The 5,646-nt window shown below is 35.9% G+C and overlaps 1 long non-coding RNA gene across 1 annotated transcript; it reads right to left on the bottom strand.

The window, feature by feature from the left end:
• Nucleotides 1-1,098: 1,098 nt before the first annotated feature.
• Nucleotides 1,099-5,418, bottom strand: LOC124171613. The gene is made up of 3 exons (XR_006867871.1): nucleotides 5,316-5,418; nucleotides 4,675-4,750; nucleotides 1,099-1,458 (listed from the first exon to the last, which is right to left on the bottom strand). It is a non-coding gene; the product is annotated as an uncharacterized LOC124171613 (long non-coding RNA).
• Nucleotides 5,419-5,646: the final 228 nt, after the last annotated feature.

The following is a 5,646-nucleotide window of genomic DNA, read 5'->3' as shown; positions in this document are numbered from 1 at the left end:
GAGAAATTTTTGTATATACAATTATTGTCAATGGTATTCATTTTTATTATTACGCTTCAATGACCAAAATTTCAGGTTTAAAAAAAACTCAATAGCAACTTTTAATCATCACCTACCTTATGAGAAACTACTAGATAGCTTTAACAAAGTTAACATTGGAAGAAATTCTGTTTTTCCCTTGATAATCCCGTATTAATATTTCTACTTGCCCCTGGTAACTATGATTCCTGCATAACTTTTCCCTATTTTTAAATTTTAGTGCTCCCTAAAGAATGTTCTGGACTAAATCATCCTAAATAAGTTTCATTGTGTCCATACGATAACCAATTGACAAAAACTTTAATTCATTTAGAAATGCTTAAGACTACAGCGATTTTTGGCCAGCTTTTTTCGATTTCACCCCACTGTGGTACAATTTGGTACAAAATGGTACAATTTCGTACTGGACTCATATCTGGATTTTTTTCACTGTTACCATTCTGGAACACTTACGAGGCATAATTACCTAATACTAAAAATTAAAATGCCTTATAAAGTAAAACTTCAAAAAAAATAATAGTGCTTGGAAGGAGTGGGACACTGTCCCATGCCTCCCACATATCTGCTGTACCAGGCCTCCCTTATATTTTCCATTTTGTATTTCACATGTATTATTAGGTTTTAAGAAGCAACTGGATGTTGTTAAAATTATCAGTTGTAAACTCTAAGGACATGTATTTTCATCAGTCCTTCCAGCGAGAGAAAGTCATGATTAAAATAATAGAAATTTAAAGTTAAAGCATCTCACGAAAGTTACCAAAATTGGAGTGAAAACCAATATCCTCTTCTTAACTCACAGTCAGAGATGTGAGCCAGGAGCCATTTTAGGAGGAAATGCAGCTACTGCTTCTCATACATGTGAGAAAAGCGAGAGCTGAAAAACTTAAATCAAGAGAGTGAAATTTGAACTGTCCCATACCTCCCGCTGCCCCATTCCTCCCTTGTCTCCCCAATGCACGGATGTGAATACCTTCTTGCCCCAAATACACGAGTTCATCATTTCACCTCAACCATTATCACTAAATATACATCGGGAAAGGAATGACAGGTGAAAAGGAATTGAATCGGGGCTGAATTTATTTATGACGTACTGCCTTACATCATACATTCAATTAGCCATTAGCGTTCACCCTCCTCCCTCCGTGGACTCTGCGAGTTGTTCATCTCAATCCACTCTTCGAGACGTGCCTCTTGTATGGCTTCTGCCAGGCCCGCCCCACCTCCTCCCTCCTCCTCACGACCCTGACCCACGCCGGGGTTCTGCATCACCAGGTTTTGCAGACGGACGTCAGCCAGGGGCCGACCGGCTCTAAAGGCCAGGCGGCCCATAACAGCTCTCCTCCACTGACGAACCTGGCCCATGCCATGCAGGTATGGTGGCTCGCCTGGCAGACCGCCACCTCCCGGTTGCAGCATACTCTGTATTGAAGACGGTAGGCAGATTCACGATATTAACGTGTAATCGTTTTTATTCGATGAACGGTTAAAATTGGGTAAAAATTGATGAACAATCCTCGGGCAATACACCGATACAGATGGTTCATGTTGGCCGATGTATCATTGCAATTCTTTCCTACCATCCTGAAGGATAAGTTAACATACTCAGATACCTATGTAATTTTTGGTATGCATTAGATTCTATAAAACTTTGTTATCAGAGATTAATAACTAGGATATGATTCTATCCACCAATAGAAATATGAAACTAAATATGAATGAATTTCCTAATAATTCTATGAATGAATTCCTAGAAAAAACGCATTTAATGATTTATACCTTTAAGGATTATTCTCTCTCTTCATTGGTGATATCAAAGAGATAAGAAAATAAGGAGAACGTCTACTATATGCAATATCAGGATCTTTTGGCATCTAATGGTCTCTAAGATAATTATTAATGCTTCTTCTTTAAGGAAGGGAGTTGAAGAAAAAAATCATCAACCTTTTGTTGATCACATAAGTGTTAAGACCCTGCTAAACCAAGGTGAAAGTTTTATTTTGGAATTTTTTTAACGTTATATTTTAAGCTTATCTCCTTTTTAAGGGGAAAATGATAAGAGTATGCATTAACAGTAAGTACAACAGTGCTACATGAAAATGACTTAAATGTATATGACTATGCAGTGGTGCTGCGAGGGGGGGTTTTGGGGGTTAAACCCCCCCCCCCAGAGCTCAGAGAAATATTTAAATTTAATCCATTTTACTTAGTTGGATTTATATTACTAATACAATAGTGTAAGGATTAATATAATATCCTTCAGAAAGCCGTAAAACTCACCATTTTGCAACGTTTATCTTAAAATTCCGCAATTTATTAATCTCGCACCTACCGCTTATCCTGGTGTGTATTCCATACCACCACACACCCCGATATTAGTTGCACCTAAACCCCCCCCCCTCCCCCAGCCTTAATTCCTGGCTGCGCCCCTGTGACTATGACATAGCTAGAAGAAAGTTGATAGAAAATTATGATGCAGAAAAGTTCCTTGATGTTTTCATTAAAATAATGCTTAGTTATGCGAAATTCACTGAACATCTGGGATAATTCACAAAAACTAGACTCCCAAAAACAATGGATAAACGCCCCCCCCCCCCTCCCAAATGCTCATATGATCATTAAAGGTAAGTATGATGCATGAAGGAGATGGCACTTAATGATGGAAGAGTGAACTTGGTAGTGCAAAGTAAAAGCAGATATAAAATAATGTAACTGTGAAATAAATAAGGCAAATTGCCCTTCATCGATAAGGAACGCTGGTCATGAATTGGCAGAAATGAAGAGGCATGCTGTGTCGAGATGGCGCCTGTAATCTCATACTCTGGTCTCACATAAAAAATACCGACTATCAAATGGACATTATTATGTAGTTCAAGAAGGAAAAATCGCTTAAAATACACGAGAAGAATTCTCTGATCACATATATCCGTGTATAGATAAGGTAAATGATATTGCTATAACAATTATTAATAATAGTGCAGACTTTGAAATAGTGAAAACGGAACTATTGCTGTGACAACAATATGATGTGGGCGTGGGGGGTAATTTTTAAACCTAGCTGGTGATATCAAAGAGATAAGAAAATAAGGAGAATGTCTACTATATGCAATATCAGGATCCTTTGGCATCTAATGGTCTCTAAGATAATTATTAATGCTTCTATATAAGGAAAGGAGTTGGGAGTTAATGGAATATTGGTTATGACAGAAAGGTTTAAAATGCAATTATAAATGAATATTACCACAAATTAGATTTAGATGACTTTTAAAGCATAGAAATTCTTCAACTATTAGATACATATTAAACACCCATGATAATTATATCTCGTAATTATTCATTCTACAGTTCCTCTACGGCCGCAATGGGTTGTGAATCGTTGCAACATGGCGAGCGACGCTGACTCATAAATTCCCTTGAACGTGGTGACGCGACTAACTTGACTTGCATGAGGCTAGCATATTTTTTATGATTATTTATCAACAATATTTCTTATTTTAATTGGACTAGTTATGGTTTACGACATGCGTGCATTTAAATACACAAAATGCTATTTATTTTAGAAATTAGACAAAAACATGTCTTCACGAACTTCACAGTCATGCACGAGAAGAAATCCTGCTTATTCATTCGCTAATTTAAAAATATATTCCATTACAGCTGCGTCTAATTTTCCAATAATTTTGAACGGGTTATAACTTCCATACCATAGCAGTTGATTCCCTACAGGTATACTTATATGGGGATTACAACGGGAAGGGAACCAGCTACCCCAGTATCAAACGCTTGGTATACAGAGGATTGCGATTGATAGGCACACAATGTATATTTCTGTCCTTATTTTCACCTATTCACGTCAGGTACAGTTTAAGCATAAAACTGCTAAAAATGTTTATTTCATGGTGTTCTTCCTTTTGATGACTAATAAGTGAAGGATATTTTATATTTTACTGAATGCTGTAAGAACTACTTACATATAAAATCCAATAACATTAAAATGTTGCAACGAGGAAATAAACACACACATTTACGATCTAATTAATCATACAGAATAAAAGCTCAGCGGCGATACCTTCAACTAATATAAAAATTTATGCTATCGCAGCGATGAGATTGTTGTTCTTATTCTTTGTTTCCTCAGTAAATGGCGATGAGGCATTTCGTACTTCAACATCTAGTAACGTATGCATAGGTCAACATCCAGCGGTCGAAAACCATTAGCCTCGTAAAACTATCAGCTATCAATCATTTCAATAAACAATGAAAAGGCAACGCAACCTAGGAATTCACCTCTTGGATTTAGCGTATATCACTTACGTTAATAATATACCACTAATGAAAACCAATTTGTACATGTTGCGTGCTGTCAAGAATAGGTTCACGATTGTTGAAATTCAGGAACTTCCTACCAATGTTGAAGAGACACTTCAAATTTAAAATGGATTATCCTTGATAAAAGTTAACTTGCTACTACTTGTCAGTAAATAGTAATTCTCGCTGGCCCCTGGATCAGCTGCATAGAATTATCAAGAAATATGTGACATAGACGGATTTCCTTCTCGGTGAACACTTTTAATATTAGATATATGTATACATGAAACTCCACGACCAATAAAGTATTGTAACAGTGAAAGTACATACCTCACCGCAGTCCACTTGATAGAGAACAACTCTTCACTTTACAATAAATTGTAATTCCCGCTGGCCTCTGGTTCGACTGAATAGAATTATCAAGAAAAATAAAGATAAAATACGTTCGAAAATTGAAAAAAATACTACACCTATGGTGTGTCGTCCGAACAGAAATGCACTACATGTGATCAAGTGTCTTTCTCACGTTTAATTTCCAACTCCTATTTTATCCCGAAATAACTGTAGCAGAAATCATCCACATCCCGAAATTAAATTTATTGAATTGTATTTACTCGTTTCATTAAGTTATTTCCCATTTGTGGCAATAGTGTTACCTACATAACTAAGGAAAATGAAAACGCATCCAGAATATTGAACGTTTGGTATATTATTCATATTAGGCACATGCGGTGTGTTATTAATAATTAAAAATGAAGACTAGCATTGAACATTAATACACTTAAGTATATGACATAAAGAAGCTTATAAAAATAAACCGAATACATACTTCCTTTTCATAATTACTACATGACGGGTTTATTTTTCACTGAACCCTTGTGATATTAACTTTTATTATAATATATTTTTTAATATTAATTTATAATGAAACTCCACGACCAATAAATTATTGTAATAATGAATTTACATACCTCACTGCGTTTCAATGTGAACAGGAAGACTGATCGTTCCAACAGGAATAATGATCAAATAATTAGAATAACATAGATAATGTTGTTTTTTTTGCTAGCTCAGTAGATGGCACTGAGAAATTTTATACATTCAAACCGTAGTGACGTAGGCAAAAGTCGTTACGCCTCACTCCAATATCCTGCACTCCTTATCCTGCAACTAGCTACGTCTCTACCTGCTATTTATTAAATTATTTAATGAAATGGCAGTTTTCTAGAGATTCACTGTGTATTAACTGATTCAATTAAGACCTTTCTCCTCTCGATCTCCCGCCAAGTTAATGTTTTGGCG

Source organism: Ischnura elegans, chromosome X (assembly GCF_921293095.1).
Source record: "Ischnura elegans chromosome X, ioIscEleg1.1, whole genome shotgun sequence".
Lineage (NCBI taxonomy): Eukaryota > Metazoa > Arthropoda > Insecta > Odonata > Coenagrionidae > Ischnura > Ischnura elegans.
This window is presented reverse-complemented; position numbering and strand designations above follow the sequence as displayed.